Source organism: Chinchilla lanigera, unplaced genomic scaffold (assembly GCF_000276665.1).
Source record: "Chinchilla lanigera isolate Chin_1 unplaced genomic scaffold, ChiLan1.0 scaffold00073, whole genome shotgun sequence".
In the NCBI taxonomy this organism is placed as follows: domain Eukaryota; kingdom Metazoa; phylum Chordata; class Mammalia; order Rodentia; family Chinchillidae; genus Chinchilla; species Chinchilla lanigera.
The window spans coordinates 1,180,237-1,194,580 of record NW_004955474.1 but is presented as its reverse complement, the minus strand read 5'-3'; the positions used below and the strand labels follow the sequence as shown (position 1 = coordinate 1,194,580).

Below are 14,344 nucleotides of genomic sequence, written 5' to 3'. Positions count from 1 at the left end.
TAGGGATAGAGAGATGAGATGAGAGAGAGAGAAAGAAAGAGAGAGACAGAGACAGAGAGACAGAGAGATACAGAGAGATACAGAGAGGGAAATGAAACTATATTTGGTGTGTCTGCACTTTATCTTATGACACAGTATTATTTTACCTACATGAAAGAAGAGATATATCTTATCTCTCTCCAACTGGTCACTGGACAAAGGTTCCAAAGTTTGTTCGGAAAGATAACTGGCTGTTCATTCCTTGCATGTGGATTTAGCTTCAGAAAGAGCTGGTGAGCTATGCTTCTCCACGCTTACCTCACTTTCTTCCTGAGTCCCCTCAGAACCTGAACTCCTAGAAAAGAGCAAAGGAGGATGCACCAGAGGACTGAGACAGTGCCGACTCCTGAGAGAGGTGGTCCTTCCGAGTGAGACTAGGGAACTGGGAGAAGAGACTCACTGGTTCCATGTCCTGGGTCTCACCCTTTTCAACCCATTCGAGGGATGCAGTGTGTCAAAGCATGTAAATGCCCCATTCTCTCCATTTTCCCGTATTACACAGAGAAGGGGAAAGACCCTCAGGCAAACTGTAATGCAAATGAAAATGGTAATCTGTACAGATTTTCCTTGAAGAGAGGAAAAGCCCAGAGCCCATAAGGGAAACTACAGAGATTAGGAGGAAACATTGTGAGCTGGGAGAAAACATGCAGGCAAGGTGTCTTCATATTTGAAGACTGCAGAAAGACAATCCACCACATCTGCATAATCCACAACTGCCAGCCAACATGCCCTTCTTGAAAAGCTTCCTTGACTACATCCTCCAACTGAAAAATCATCGATCAACCCAAATGAGGAGGTGAAGAACAGCAAACTAAAAAGAAGACGCACCAAAACAACAGAGCAATGGAAGAGTAAGCAATTGTTGTAAATTTGGTTACAACCCAAATGCAATTGAAGTGTTTTTTAAATTCCTGAAGTGGAAGATATAAGTAAATTAAAAAGGAGAGACTAGAGGGGTGATCATAATGTGTTGGTCATACTGATTTCCTGGCTCAAGATGTCTAAGACATAGTGAGAGTCAGGTTTTATAAGCACTGTAGTGTCACTTCTTGAGTGTTTGAAAAGAATATACGTTCATTTCCTCAGTTTCCTATGAGATAATACCTTTCCCTCTTACACTTGCCATTTTTTGTTTAGGATTAGTCATAAGTTAAAGTAGTTCTACTTTTTACAGCACTTGTTCTTCCTCCGTGTCTAAAATCTAGGCAGCATGGATGGTGAGAGAACCCAAGAGGCTGACCACCCCCCACTATAACTTAAGGTCTCTTCCCTCTGGACTACTAGGTAGGGTGCTAGGCAAGTGGGAAAGACAGGAAAGAACCAATATTATGACCAGTTCTCTTAACATCCTTCATCCTCCCAGTCAGCCTGTGTTGATGCAGAAGAGATCACAAACTCAAGTATGATAAGGAAACAGAGGAAAGAGTTTTTAGTGGAAAGTGCTGGTTAATCACATTTCAAGGGCTGGAATCTAGGCCTCCTGACTCTTAGTTTACTGGTTTAAAATTGTGCCTTAGTTTTTTGTTAGAAAAGAGAATTTCACATGGTGGAGCATTGGATGAAGGTGAGAAGATAATGACCTGCACAGGTCTCCTGACAGGCCTCTGTATTCTGTTTCCAAACCTGTAGTTAAACTGCCCCATAATACTGCCTTGCCTATTGATCAGCCCTCCAGCAAACCTCCTTACTTTAGGCCAGATTTGCTATCATGGCCATCCTCTGAAATAAATGATGCTCTTGGAATGGTATGTTCTCACACCCTTGCAAAGAGTCCCTGTGTTTCCGTGGGGAATTTCCACACTCATAGATCTCAGCTGCCTATGCTAATGGGTTCATCTCCAGATGGCATTCATTAGCTACCTCTTCAATACACACCATGTGTTTTATTCCCCTTCTTCCTCTGCTTTTCAGGGTTTATTTTAATTCAAGATTATTGGAGATTCTTCATATTGAATATCTGATGCTTCCCAATGTAGGTTTGAGTTTTAAAAACCATCTTATTTCTAAGTGTGCAATGTCCTAGTGTTAAATGTATTCATACTGTTGTAGAACAGGTCCTCAGAACTTTATCATCTTGCACAACTGAAGCTGTATGCCCATTACAGAGAAATGATTCCCTCTTTGTCCCTTGGCCTTGATTTTGCACTAGGTAATAGCAACATGTAACGAGATAATCCCCTGGACTGCAATAAGGGGAGGAAAGAGATCTAGTTTCATGAGACAGTGAGGGCGTTTGGGATGTTTTTCTTAAAATTTTGTGGAAAACTCATCCAAGATAAATCATTCCATCTGTCTGTCTGTCGATCTATCTATCATCTATCTATCTATTATCTCTAGCTAATCTATTTTTTTATATGTTGGTTAAATGATAACTTGGCCTCTGACTCATCAATATTTGAAATACAAAATAACAATAGCCACGAGTGATGTGAAGTGCATAGCGCCCAGGCCTTATATGTGGCAAATCATAAATTCAGTGAGTTACAACCCCCTGCCCCTTGGCATTCTAACTTCGTGCAGTTGCTCTCTGGGAAGCAGCCCTACATCTTCCCATCCCCAGAGAAAGCTGCCATCTGCTCATCAAACCTGGAGTGGTGAGAGGGAGCAGCTACAGTTTCTATGTCAACCTGAGTGTGTATGTGTTATCATTAAGAAGAAAATGTGTGCTCCTTTATGTTCTGAGTCATAACTGTGCCATCAGCTGGGCCCAACGCCACTGCCAATGACAACCCCATGGGAGCCAGCCTGGCTTCTGCTTTCAGTCATGCTTTCTCAGTGGGTCTCTCATATAAAGTCTCTTCTCTTTGTCTCCATCTAAAAATGGAAAATGCTTTTAAAATCACAATTTTTTCAGTTGTTGTGAGTGAAGAACCTGTCCTTGATATCCTTCCTTATAGTTTCTGGGGCAACAGCTCATATGCAGCCCTGGGAGCAAAGTTCTTGATGAGAGAGGCTGAATCAAGGACTTCTGGTGTCCAGGGCAGTGACCAACTTGGAGATTGGCTGGTGCAGAGCTCCTCGATCCTCAGATTTGCATATGCCTTGCAGATTTTGCTGTATCTTTGTATAACTATTATTTCCTTAATATACACTGAAATGGATTTTAGACCAATTCCTCTTTAATGTTTGTTTTTGCTCCACATATCTGTAAAGTTTAGATGTGTCATGTATTTTAAAACTTTAAAGTGAAGAATTTATAAATATTTTCCACAAATAAATTAAAATGAATGCACACTCTTTAAAATAAAATGTAGTAGACTGTGTGCTACTTGAAGGCAGGGTCACATACCATGCATCTGAGAATTCTGATGACCTAAAGCAGCTTCACTCGCTTGTGTGTGTGTGGAAACTGAGCTTGAGAAAACATAAGTGCCTTGTAAAGTCCCTTAAACAACTGGAATTAAGACCCTCTGCCCTCTAATTCATTTTTGAAAGTATGAAAATGTAGATGGCAATTAAGTTTATTTGCCATTTAGTTTGGAGAATTTCAGAGGAAAGGACATGTTTTGGAAATATAGCTCAGGAAGAATGTAGACTTCCATGGATGAAGAATGTGGAGGCCATGGATGTTAGAGTTAGGAGCACAGACTAATCCCAAGGTTATGAGGTCTTAACTTGGGGCCCCAAGGAGCATTAGAGTTGTGTGTAATGTTTAGTGGCTTTATAAGCATGCACATTTGGTGTGAGATGTGTGAAGACTCTTCCAGAAAACAGTAACAGTCACTGCTCTTGGTACCAGAAGCTGTTTTGTTTCTCAAATAGGGGAACTGAACTATTTAAAAGATATGGGAGGTTTAATAGGGGGGGGAGAGAGACAGAGAGAGAGAGAGAGAGAGAGAGAGAGAGAGAGAGAGAGAGAGAGAGAGAGAGAGAAGAGGGGAGGAGAAGGAGATGAGAGAAGCAGCAGCACAGCAAGGATGCCTGAACAGGACCTTAAAGTGGATTTAGGAATATGGATTTAAGTTATGGTGAATCAGAGAGAACCGATGGCTTTGTTGCTTTATTTTCTGAGGATTATTCATGTTGAGTGAGGGTTAAATAATGTAAATATTATTCAGAAAATTGTATGTTTTTGCAGGTGGTAGTATTTTTGGTGGTGATGGATCAAAGAGGGAAAGAAAAAGTAGTAAAAGGAGATGTTGCCCCATTAGGGAACTGCTGGTTTAACAACAAATAGGGCATTTAGGAAGGGACATTTTTTTGTCACTTTTGCTTGAGGATTAATAATTTCAAGCAACTATTGACACTTCCCTCTATGTGAGTGCCTTAGCAATCTAAAAGTTGGAAACATATTTCATAAACAAAGCTGCCTCCATGAGGCAGGCACTGTGATGGGTGCTGTTGTGGGATCTGTCCCTTGATAATTACAATAAAAATTGAAATGACAGACATCTACCCAGAGAACTGTTTTGATTAAACACTAATCAATACAGAATAAGGATTCATTTATTCATCTGCCAAATATTTATTGAACATCTATCATGATCAAGGTTGATGGGCACTAAGACCACAGAGAAGGAAAAGTTAGTTTTTATTCTTATGAAGGTCACAAACAATTAGGAATAGTGTATCAGTCAGCTTTCCCATCATCGGAACATACTACCTGATGCCCACAACTTAAAGGAGGTTTAATTTTGCTCACAGTCTCAGAGGGTTCAGTCCATGGTAAAGCAGGCTGCAAGGCAGAAACATCATGCTGTCTGGGTGCAGTGGAACAAAGTTGCTCAATTCAGGGCAGTCATGAAGCAGAGCAGAGAAACAGTCTCAGAGAGGAAGGAGTCAGGCACCACATATGGACCTCAAGGTCACACCTCAATGACACACACAGAGACACCCAGAAGTGTGCTTTGCTAATCCCTCAGGCCAGTTATAAGCTAAGGAACTTGACAAGCTTCACTGTCATAAACAGTAAAGCAAGTACTACATTTATCTGTACACATACACACACACATCACATGCAAGTTAACTAAGAAATAAAAACAATCAGATACCTGATGATTAATTATATACATCTTGTAAGAGCTTTTCGAAGAAGTCAGTGCTGCCCTCTGCTCCTAAGATTACTGCCTTGTTTTTTGCTACAATTTTATTTAAAATTTGAAAAAGCAGATGACTCAAGGGAGGATATGGAAAGTGAACATATAGGAGACAGCAATGTAGGGCCTCAGTGATGAATGATGTAGCTTTCACTTTTAATGAGTGGATTTGCATCTAGCTCAGGTTGCTCATTATGGAAAGCCACCACAGTTATATTTAATATTTTGAAGATGACATCTATATTAAAAACTTCTTCACTGAGAACAAGTTCCCATAAATGATGAAGACTTGGTCTATTTTGGGAAGTTGCAACTGAAAATTTTGATATATGTGGCTATGAAAAAGGAAAGTAGAAGATGGCATGGTCGGGGAAGCTAGTGTGGGTAGGCTGTGTGGATCACGGAGTCAGTGAGGGAGCATAATGGAGCAGAGAGTGTAGAACAGAAGCAAAGACTGTGGCTGAGGAAGCTCAGGCTAGGGAAGTCAGGTCCAGATGAGAACTTTGTGCTTTTTGACTTCATACTAGTAATGTGAAATTTGGTTTCTGAAAAATTAAAGAAAACAATCTAATTTATCAAAACTTGATAAAGTATTTGCATACAATTAAAATATAAGCCTAAAAACTTCAGCGGAGTAGAATGTACGCCCTCAGGTGCTACTGATTGGGAATAGGAAAACGTCATTTCTTTGAGCTTAACATTTATCTTTTCTTGGTATTTAGCACGGCTCATGGCAATGAAAAAGAAATTAAATAAGTAGATTAAATGGTGCAGTTCCTCCTCACACACAAGGCATCAAATGCCACAATGAGCCTGTAAGAGCTCAAGAGTAGGTTTAATGACTTTCCCAGAGATGTGCCTTTGCAGCTGAGGTAGATGATGGTTCTCATGACTGAAGATACATGGCTTTTTCTGAGAGTAACATGGACAATGTTAAGCTCACTTTGTTGATAGTATGTGCATAACATAGCTATTGCTGCAGAAACAAAACAAAACACCACACAACAAATCACTGCCCCCCAAACTCAGTAGCCAACAACAGCAGTCATTTAGTATTATAGCTGTATGTCTACAGATACGATTTGGGTCGGGTGCTGTGCATGATGCTTGGCAGGATGGTTCTGTTCTGCATGTCTCTGCTCCTCCTTGTGGGGCCTCTGAGCTAGTCCAGACATGTCCTTCTCATGGTCTTGGTGACATCTAGCAAGGCCAGCAAGATGACTCTGCAAGAGTTCTGAGGACATTTGCAAACCATTATTTCTCTGTATTCTCCTGGCAAATTTATGTAGCTGGATCCAAAGTGATGATGTGTTGAGGAAGAACCACCATGGCTGCCTAGAGGAGGAGTCACGTTAGAGAGACTCAGGGAGGATCAGCTAAAAACAGGTAACTGGAAGCAGGGGAAGGAAGTATACCCTGAAACAGAAAATCAGTTTGAAAAAAGATACATGTAGATCAAACCAAACGTCTGGATAGTGGTTAAAAAGAGGAGAAATCATCCACCAAGACCAGTCTATATGGCGCCATGTCTTGCTCATCCTAGGAGCTGCCACCTTGAGAACTTCCCAAGTAGCTGAAGGGAACCATGGCTAGACTCTGGGTACATGGGCCCCTTTACCCCATCTCCAAACATGAGAAAGCTGCAACCCTGTAGCATCCTTGCCAGTGCTCACCAAGGGCAGGGGAAACTCACACTCCACCCACCCAACTCTAGGCAGTGAGAGGATAAATAAGTGAATGTGACTGCTGAGTCCACCCATCTGTCTGTGCCTGCCTGAGTCACCATCTGGCACCTTGCAGATGATGCACCAGGCCCATCTGAGCCCCCACTGAGTGCCCAAGGCCTACCCAAGCTACTAGTGGGTGCCTCAAGTTGGTTCCATACCCACTAGGACCTCCATATGTCACCTAGCACTGACACCCAACCTGCTTGAGTCTGTGCTTGGTGCCCTGGGCTTGCTTGAGTCTCCACCCAGTGCTTACTTCCCCATGCTCACCCTGAGCCCACTGGAGACTCTGGTATCCAGCACCAGTCCTGGGCAGTCTGGGTCTCTACTCCATGCTCCAGACCTGTGTGAGTCTCAGGCTGGTGCCCTAGGTCTGTATGAGCCCCTATGTAGGAAGAGGCACTCCATGCATTGCACCCTGCATCAGTCCCAGACACATCTGGGTCTCAACTCAGTGACCTGCATTCTCCACTCAGTTGGGAAGTCCCATGCATGCTGGAGTCTCTATTTGGCACTCAGCACTGGTCCCAGGTCCACCTGAGCCACCCAGTGCTCCTGCTTGAATCTTCACTCATCCTGGAGCCCTTCCTGGGAATCTCATTGAATCAGTCTTTGGCATACCTGGGTCCCCTCTGGGTGCCCTAGGCCTGCATGAACCTCCATCTAGGGTTTGAAGATATCCCACAACTCCTGGAGTCTCCATCTGGCATCTGGTGCTGGTCCCCAGCCCACTGGAGTCTTCACTCAGTGTCTATTGTCACACATCCTCCCCAGGCTCGGAAAGTTGCCATCGACTGGAGTTTACAGAATAGAGATCCTTCAAACAGAAGGGACATCACACAGGTCCACAGGCCATAAAGAGGGCAGAGAGGAAGTTGACTTATTGGATTAAAGGCTGCTGGTTGTAAAAGAAAGACATTCATTTGGAAATATGTAGGAATTTTTTCTGTTTCCTTTTGACCCTATTTTCTCCCCCTATTTTGTGTGTGTGTAGAGTTTGGAGTTTTACCAATTTTCTTTTCCCCTTTTTTTCTTATTGTTTTATTTGTCTGATTAGGTCCTCCATTCTCCCTTCCTCTTTTATTTCTTTGCCATCTCTCTTTCAATTTGTTTCCTTATTACTTTTTTCTTTTCTCTAGTTGAATCTCCATTTTTAAATTATTTTCCTTGTTGGTTTTGTCTGTTACTGTTATCTAATACTACTAATTTTTGTGTAGTCTTTAATAGGATACTTTATTTCAATTTTCTCACCTTCTCATCTTCCACTGCTTAAGTTTTCAAGTTTTACTTTTTATGCCCCTCTTCCCAGCAACCTCTATCCCTATTATTATAACCATTAACCTTTATGAATCTGTAGATAGTTAATTATATCATACTACAGTTGAACACTGTTTTAATATTAATGGACATAAATTGCTCTATGAAGTAGATATTTACTGTATATCAATATCAAATTTGTCTTTGAGCTTGTACTATAATTGTAAGTCTTGTTTCTATGGCTAAAAGTGACACATTGCTAATTCTAAGGTTTGTCAATATCCAGTTTTTTGAAGCTATTGTTGTTGCTGATTTTACTACTTTAGTTTAAGTAACATACTTCTTGCTAGCAATTGGTTTTCTCTGTATGTCAATATCAACATTAGCCAGACTCATAAACAATCCAGAAGCTCATTCCCAAAGAACTGGGTAAGTAGGCCAAATAGGCTGCAACCTCCCCTCCCAAATAAATGGAAGTGGTATGATCCTAGAATGGAGCCATTTCCAATAGCTAGCCAGCTATGTCTAGAGATCTATGAAAAATAGACAGTAACTAAAGAGGTCTCAATATTAGTAATACAGCTACCCAACCAATCTACAAGCTTCAGCACAGAAAAGAAACAAACAAAAAATAGAAAATCAGAAAACAAAGCACAAAATGCTTCCAAATGTACCTAACTTCCCCAAAGCAAATCCAGAGGGAATCAAAAGCGAACAAATCAAAAGCCACAGAGCTGAAATATCTGATGTGGTAATTGTGGAAGTAACAAAATAGATTAACGCAACACTTGGCAAATTTAAAGCAGATATCATTAAAGAGATAATGATTCTAATAAAAAAATGATGGGTGAGTCTAGAGAAGATAACTAGAGGAGTGAAAGAAAGAGATGCAAACCGTGAATGTTCAGCATAGAAAAGAACTGGAATGCATGAAAAGTTCCAAGCAGAAATTAGCAGAGTAAAAATCTTATTGAAAGTATGGGCAGCAGATTTGACCAATGTGAGAGTAGAGTGTCAGATCGAAAAGACAGGGTTGTGGTTGGTGAGTAACTAATGAGAGACGCCTTAAAATCAGCAAGTGAACATGAAACCTGGATCCAGCAGATGCTAGATGTTGAAAGAAGACTAATCTAAGATTAATTGGAATTAATGAAAAATCAGAACACACAAAGGCATAAAAAACCCATTTACAGAAGTAACAGCAGAAAAGTTTCCAAGCATGATAAAAAGAACTTGACATACAGTAAGTGAAACATATAAAATCACAAATAGGCATGATCAGAAAAGAACTATCCCAAGACATATAATAGTCAAGGTTCCAGAAATCCAACAAAGGAACAGAAACCTAAAAGCCCTTAGAGAAAAAAATCCACATTATTTATAAAGGAAAACCCAATGGACTTCTCAAAACAAACCCTAAAGTCAAGGAAAGCATGGCGTGAAGTGTTTCAAGCCCTAAAGAAAACAACTTCCAATTCAGACTGACATAACCCAAAATTATCTTTCAAAACTGATGGAGCAATAAGATATTTTCATGACAAAGAGCACCTAAAGAAATTCATAATCACCAAATTAGCACTCTAAAAGTTCTCAATGATATCCTAGAAAGAAAATAAGTTCAATATCCATTATCACCATTTCTGTTAAATATAGTTCTTGGAACATTAACTAGAGCAATTAGACATGAAAAAGAAATCAAAGGGATATGGATAGGAAAGGAAGAAGTTAAACTGTTATTTTCTGATGACATGATCTTCTACATAAAGGAACCAAAAACTCTACCAAAAGACTCCTGGAATTAATAACCAAATTCAGTACCATACCAGGATACAAAATCAAAACTGAAAAGCCAGTAGCATTCATGTACACCAATAACAAACTCTCTGAGAGAGAAATTAGGAAAAGAACACCTTTCACAATAGCATCAAAAAGGAAATACTTAAGGAATTAGCATAACCAAGGAAGTGAAAGACAGTGAAAACAATAGTACTCTGAAAAAAGAGATTGAAGAAGATGTTGGAAAATGGAAAGAGAACCCCTGTTCTTGGATAGGCAGACTCAATGTAGTGAAAATGTCCGTACTTCCAAAACTGTTATACAGATTTAATGCAATCCCAATCAAAATATCAATGACATTTCTCACAGAACTAGAGAAGATAATCCTAAAATTTGTATGGAACCAGAAGAGATCTAGAATAGTAACAATACCAGATGGGCAAGACAGAGGGCATCACCATCCCAGGCTTCAAGTTATACTACAAAGCTACAGTGATTAAACAGAAACAGCATAAGTACTGGCAAAAAAATAGATTTGTGGATCAGTGAGTTAAATAGAGAATGCAGAAACAACTCCAGGCACCCTCAGCTATCTTTGACAATGGGGCCAAATACTTTCACTGGAGGAAAGACACTTTCTTTAACAAATAGTACTTGGAAAACTGGTTATCTACATGTCAAAGATTGAACCTATGTCTACACCTCTCATGATACAGTAAACTAAAATCAAAATGGATCGAAAATCTAAATATTAAAATAGAAGTAATTAATCTGCTGCAAGATAAATTAGGTAAAACTCTTGAAGACATAGGTGTAGGCAAAGACTTTCTGAACAAAATCCCAGTTGCATAAAAAATAGTACCAAGAATCAATGAATAGTATCAAATCAAATTAAAAAGCTGCACAGCAAAGGAAACAATTGACAGATGAAGAGACAATCTACAGAATGGGAAAAAAATTTTGCCAGCTATTTCTCAGAATGAAGACTAGTATCTGGAATATAAAAAGGACTCAAAAAAATTAAATCTCCCCAAATTTAAATCCCTAATCCAAAATGGAGAATCTGAAATTAATAGACACATCTCAGATGAAAAAGTACAAGTGGACAGTAAATGCTTTAAAAGAAATTCAACATCGCTGACCATTCAAGAAGTGAAAATTAAAACAACACTGAGATTCCATCTCACTCCAGAAAGAATAGCTATCATCAAGAAATCAACCAAGAACAACTGCTGGAGAGGTTGTGGGGGAAACCAATCCCTTCTTCATTGTTGGTGGGAATGTAAACTGGTCACAGCCACTATGGAAATCAGTACGGGGATTCCTCAAAAAACTAAAACTAGAGATTCCATTTGAACCACTTATTTCCCCTCTAGCTGTCTTCCTAAAACAGTAAAAATCATCATACCACAGTGATACATCCATACCCGTTTACTGCAGCACAATTTATAATAGCTAAATAGCCTACATGCGCATCAGCAGATGAATGGTTAAAGAAAATGTGATATTTATATACAATAGAATACTACTCTGCCTTACAGAAGGATGATCCTGAGGCATTTTTAGATACGTGCACCTTGAGACCATAATGTTGTGAAATAAATCAGACACGTAAGTTTAAATATCACAGTTTCTCTTGTATAAGAAACCCAAAGTATAAATAAGTCGCAAAATAAAATAGATGATCAGAAATAATGAGATCAATAGAATGACAAGATGGCGGACCTGTATAGTTATGGCGGACCTGTATAGTTATGGCGGACCTATAGTCGTTATGGCGGCGGCGAGTGAGCTGAGAGGGGGGAGGGGGTGTGCAAGGCAGAAGTGAGCGCTAAGAGGCACTCCGAGCGAAGAGGTTTCGGTAATCCTTGTCAGCCCTCCTCGCGGCGGAACCTTTGGAGCCACGGTGAACTAGGGCCTCTCCAGGGCTGCCGCTGCCCCGGCGTCTCTGAAGACCGAGTCCCGGATGACGGGCGCGGGGAGGCTGCGGCCCGCCAGCGGGGACAGAGCTCCAGCCACGTCGGACACGCGGCGGCGGGCGAAGGTCTCCACCCTGAAGAAGGACCAGCAGTGGGGCGACCGCGGCGCCAGGCGCGTCTCCTCAGCTACGTGGAGGAGCCCAAGGGGATGTCGCTGCTGGTGCGGGCGGGGTCGGACAGATCACTACTCTTGGAATCAAAGAGAAATCCAAACACTGCATATCAGAAACGACCAGATACATTCATTGTTTGATCAGAAGCTGACAACTATGATATGGCTCTAAGTTTTCAAGAAAAAGCTGGCTGTGATGAGATCTGGGAAAATAATCTGTCAGGTTCAAGGTAGAGATCCATCAGGAGAAGTCACACAGGACCTCATTGATGAATCAGAAGAAGAACGACTTGAAGAAATGCCTGAAACCAGTCATTTGATTGATCTGCCCACATGTGAACTCGATAAACTTGAAGAGATCGCTGATTTAGTTACCTCAGTTCTCCCCTCACCTATTCCAAGGGAAAAGCTGGCTCTGGTCTTGGAAAATGAAGGCTGTATTAAGAAACTATTGCAGCTGTTCCAAACTTGTGAGAACTTAGAAAACGCTGAAGGCTTACACCATTTGTATGAAATGATTAGAGGAATCTTATTCCTAAATAAAGCAACTCTTTCTGAGGTGATGTTTTCTGATGAGTGTATTATGGATGTCGTGGGATGCCTTGAATATGATCCTGCTTTGGCCCAGCCAAAAAGACACAGAGAATTCTTGACCAAAACCGCAACATTTAAGGAAGTTATACCAATAACAGATTCTGCACGGAGGCAAAACATACATCGCACTTACAGGGCACAGTACATATAGGACATCATTTTGCCTACACCATCTGTTTTTGAAGAGAATTTTCTTTCTACTCTTACATCTTTTATTTTCTTCAGCAAAGCTGAGATAGTCAGCATGTTGCAGGAAGACCAGAAATTTTTGTCTGAAGTGTTTGCACAGTTAACAGATGAGGCTACGGATGATGATAAACGGCGTGAATTGGTTAATTTTTTTCAAGGAATTTTGTGCATTTTCTCAGCCTCAAAACAGGATGCATTTTTCAAAACTTTAGCAAAATTGGGAATTCTTCCTGCGCTTGAAATCGTAATGGGCATGGCTGATTTGCAGAGCAGTTAGAGCAGCGGCTACAGATATATTTTCTTATCTAGTAGAATTTAGCCCCTCTATGGTTTGAGAATTTGTAATGCAAGAAGCCCAGCAAAGTGATAATGATATCCTTCTTATTAATGTAGAAATTGAACAAATGATCTGTGACACTGATCCTGAGCTAGGAGGTGCAGTTCAGTTAATGGGACTTCTTCGTACACTAACTGATCCAGAGACCGTGCTGGCCACAACTAATAAAACTGAAAAAAAGCGAGTTTCTAAATTTCTTCTACAACCATTGTATACACGTCCTCACAGCACCACTTTTGACTAATACTTCAGAAGACAAATGTAAAAAGGATAAATTTGTTGGATCTAGCAAAAGCAACACAATTTGTCCTGATAATTATCAAACAGCACAGCTACTTGCCTTAACTTTACTTACATTTTGTGTGGAACATCACACTTACCACATAAAAAGCTACATTATGAACAAGGACTTACTAAGAAGAGTCTCGGTCTTGATGAATTCCAAGCACACTTTCCTGGCTTTGTGTGCTCTTTGCTTTATGAGGCAGATAATTGGCCTTAAAGACGAATTTTACAATCGTTATATCACCAAGGGAAATCTTTCTGAGCCTGTTATTAATGCTCTTCTGGATAATGGAACTCGGGACAATCTGTTGAATTCAGCAGTTATTGAGTTGTTTGAGTTTATAACAGTGGAAGATATCAAGTCTCTTACTGCACATATAGTTGAAATTTTTATAAAGCACTTGAATGAATTGAAAATGTTCAGATGTTCAAAGGATTGAAGACTAAATATGAGCAGGAAAGAGACAAAGTCAGAAACTAAGCAGTGCGCGATATATATTGCGCAGTAACAGATTTTGCAGAGATGCAAAAGCCTTGGAAGAGGGTGAAGAAATGTAGTTTAATGGAGATGAAGAGGAGGAAGGAAAAGCAGTTGTGACACCGGTTGACAAATCTAAGACAGAAGATGATTTTCCAGACAGTTATGAAAAATTCATGGAGACTAAGAAAGCAAAAGAAAGTGAAGACAAGGAAAACCTTCCCAAAAGGACATCTTCGGGTGGCTTCAGATTTACTTTCTCCCACTCTGCCAGTGCTGCTAATGGAACAAACCGTACAAACAGTAAATCTGTAGTGGCTCAGACACCACCCACATGTTCTAATTGTTCTTCTTCCAAAACTACAAACTTGGCTACATTGGTAACAGCCACTAAGGGAAGTTTGCTTGGGTTAGTGGATTATCCAGATGATAAAGAAGATGAAAAGGAAGAAACATCCCCTAGGAAAAGACCTCATCTGGGCTCATAAAGTGTTTACTGGGGGACCCCAGCATGTGGTCTTACTAAATTGATGCA

The 14,344-nt window shown here is 40.4% G+C and overlaps 1 pseudogene; it reads left to right on the top strand.

Moving 5' to 3' along the window:
• The first annotated feature begins 11,801 nt into the window (after positions 1 to 11,801).
• On the top strand, positions 11,802 to 13,771 carry LOC102027520 (annotated as a pseudogene).
• The last annotated feature ends 573 nt before the right edge of the window (positions 13,772 to 14,344 follow it).